This window comes from Phymastichus coffea, unplaced genomic scaffold (assembly GCF_024137745.1).
Source record: "Phymastichus coffea isolate CEN01 unplaced genomic scaffold, Cenicafe_Pcof_1.1 PCOF00388, whole genome shotgun sequence".
NCBI classification, from domain to species: Eukaryota; Metazoa; Arthropoda; class Insecta; order Hymenoptera; family Eulophidae; genus Phymastichus; species Phymastichus coffea.
Window position 1 is genome coordinate 7,501 of NW_026707199.1, and position 2,500 is coordinate 10,000.

At 49.6% G+C, this 2,500-nt stretch overlaps 1 pseudogene; it reads left to right on the forward strand.

The window, feature by feature from the left end:
* LOC131675017 (large subunit ribosomal RNA) overlaps nt 1-2,500 on the forward strand; it is an 8,245-nt pseudogene that overhangs the window by 3,296 nt on the left and 2,449 nt on the right.

Genomic DNA, 2,500 nt, shown 5'->3' on the forward strand with positions numbered 1-2,500 from the left:
GTATTTCTTTACAGACATAGGCAGAACGATTAGGCTAGTAGCAACTAGAACAGAAAAACCATGGGCAGCAGTAGGCGTGGCAAACCCCAATTTCGCGATCCTCTACATAGAACAGCTTAGTAATACGCACTGCGCGTGCGCAGAGATTAAGACCCCTGGCTTCTCCTTCTTCGCTGTATCGGCATATTTCCAATACAGTGAACCAATCGAGAAGCACCTCAGCCACCTCGAAATGGTGCTCTTCACGCTGAGAGGGAAACGCGTCCTGCTTGGTATTGACACCAACGCAGAGTGGAACTCCTGGAGCCCACGTATCCCCGACATGTCCCGATTGCGATGGAAAAACGGAGAAAAATTGGCCGACTTCATTCGCCAACACAAACTCCACATTGCAAATAACAGGAATGATCTTCCCACATTCCAAAAGGGACCCAAAATTTCGTACATAGATGTAACCTTGTCCACTGGGCAGATGGCCTCGTCCATTCACCAATGGAGGTTACTAGATTCTGAATTCAAAAGTGCCCACAAAGCCGTCATATTCACGCTCGACTCTCCGGCTACCGAGGTCGGGCTCGCAGAAATGGGTCCAACACGTTTCAATACGCTCAAAGCGAATTGGGACCAGTTCGACACTGAACTGAAGAGCCTTCGACTCGCAAAGCTGGCGAACCTTGCGCTGACGAACCCGGAAGAAGTGGAGCACATGGCAAACACACTCACTCAGGTACTTACTGAAACCTGTGAGTTAACCATGCCAAGGAAAACTAGGTTTAGAAAGTCCAACCCATGGTGGACAAAAGACTTAAATAGGTTGAAGCGTGAGGCCTACCGAGCTAGGCGTGCGTGCCAGGGGCTATTGAAAGCGAATCCTGCATGCCACCCACAAGCGCGCGGGAAGTACAGCGCCCTCTTGCGTAAGTACTCTCGCGCCGTGAGAAAGGCCAGGAATGAATGCTGGAGAAACTACGTCACATCGCACGGAAATTCGAATCCCTGGGGAACCGTATACAAGCTCCAGGCCGGAAAAATGACGAATGAGAGGGCGATTAGCGCACTCCGGTGTGACGACGGTTTCACGCTCGACATGGAGCAAACAGCCAGCAGGCTCCTCGCGGTGCACTTCCCGGCCGATAGAATAGAAGATGACACCCCTGAACAATCCAACATTCGAACCGAAGTGGAAACTCCACCTGACACAGATGATACTCAGGCCTTCGTGCCACGAGAAGTCATCAATTCGGTCAGAAGATTCAAAAATAACAAAACCCCAGGCACAGACCTAATAGAGGTCAGTGTCCTCAAACGAGCCGTGCATGTCATCTCCGGCGAATTCACTAGGCTCTTCAATGGTTGTCTTGAGCACGGCGTCTTCCCCAAAACCTGGAAGGTGGGACTCGTAAGAGCCATCCCGAAGGGCCAGGGCAAGGATGCAAAAGATCCAAAATCATACAGGATGATTACTCTTCTCTCTGTTCAAGGCAAACTCTTTGAAAAATTGCTATGCAACAGATTCATGCCCAAAATGCTAGCTGAAGGCAAAATCTCCGACCGTCAATTCGGCTTCTTACCGAATCGGTCATGCGAGGATGCCATCCTAGCACTCCGCGAGGCTGTGAAAACATCCCCTCACAAACTCGTCGCTGCCCTCAACTTCGATGTGACCGGCGCATTCGACAATATCTGGCGTCCGATAATGCTCAAAGGACTCAAAGATAAAGGATGCGCAAAGAACATCTACAGGGTCCTCCTTAGCTATTTTCAAGACAGGATCATTACCCTGTCATGGGGTAGTGGCCAAACCTCCGTACTGTCCGAAAAAGGATGCGCCCAAGGATCCGTTATCGGACCCTTCGGGTGGGTTATAGGATTCGACTTTCTTCTCCACTCCCTCGAGGAAGTCCTGGGATCGATGTTCGTCGCTTTTGCAGACGATCTATCGACCCTGCTATGCGCCCCGAGCAGAAAGGACCTAGAAACCCTCGGGAAATCCGTAGTTGACACAATCACCAAATGGTGCAAATTGGCCAAATTACAGATCAATGAACAGAAAACTGAGGGAATTTTCCTGAAGGCTCTGGACATTGACAAGGCCCCAAATAGTGCTCGGACGGAAGTTAGGAACGAACAATCAGCAGAAGAAAGTAGGCAGGTAGTTCGCGTAGAAAAGAATAAGTGGCCAAGTCGCGACCCATGCATCAGACTAGGATCAGGAAACATAAAATTTAAACAAAGCGTTAGATATCTTGGCGTTCACTTCGGAAAAGGTTTTAAAATCACCCCCCACTGCACATACCTCAAAAACAAGGTCTCCGACCTGTTTGAAAACTTGAGGAGATGCGGAGGAACCACTTGGGGCCTCAACTTCAAAACTCTCTCCATCATCTATAGAGGAGTCTTTACCCCCACTTTAGCATACGCGGCAGCTGCGTGGGCTGATCTCATTACTAATAAAAAAGAGCAAACAGATGTGCTCAACTCTGCACAGAGATCAGCCCTC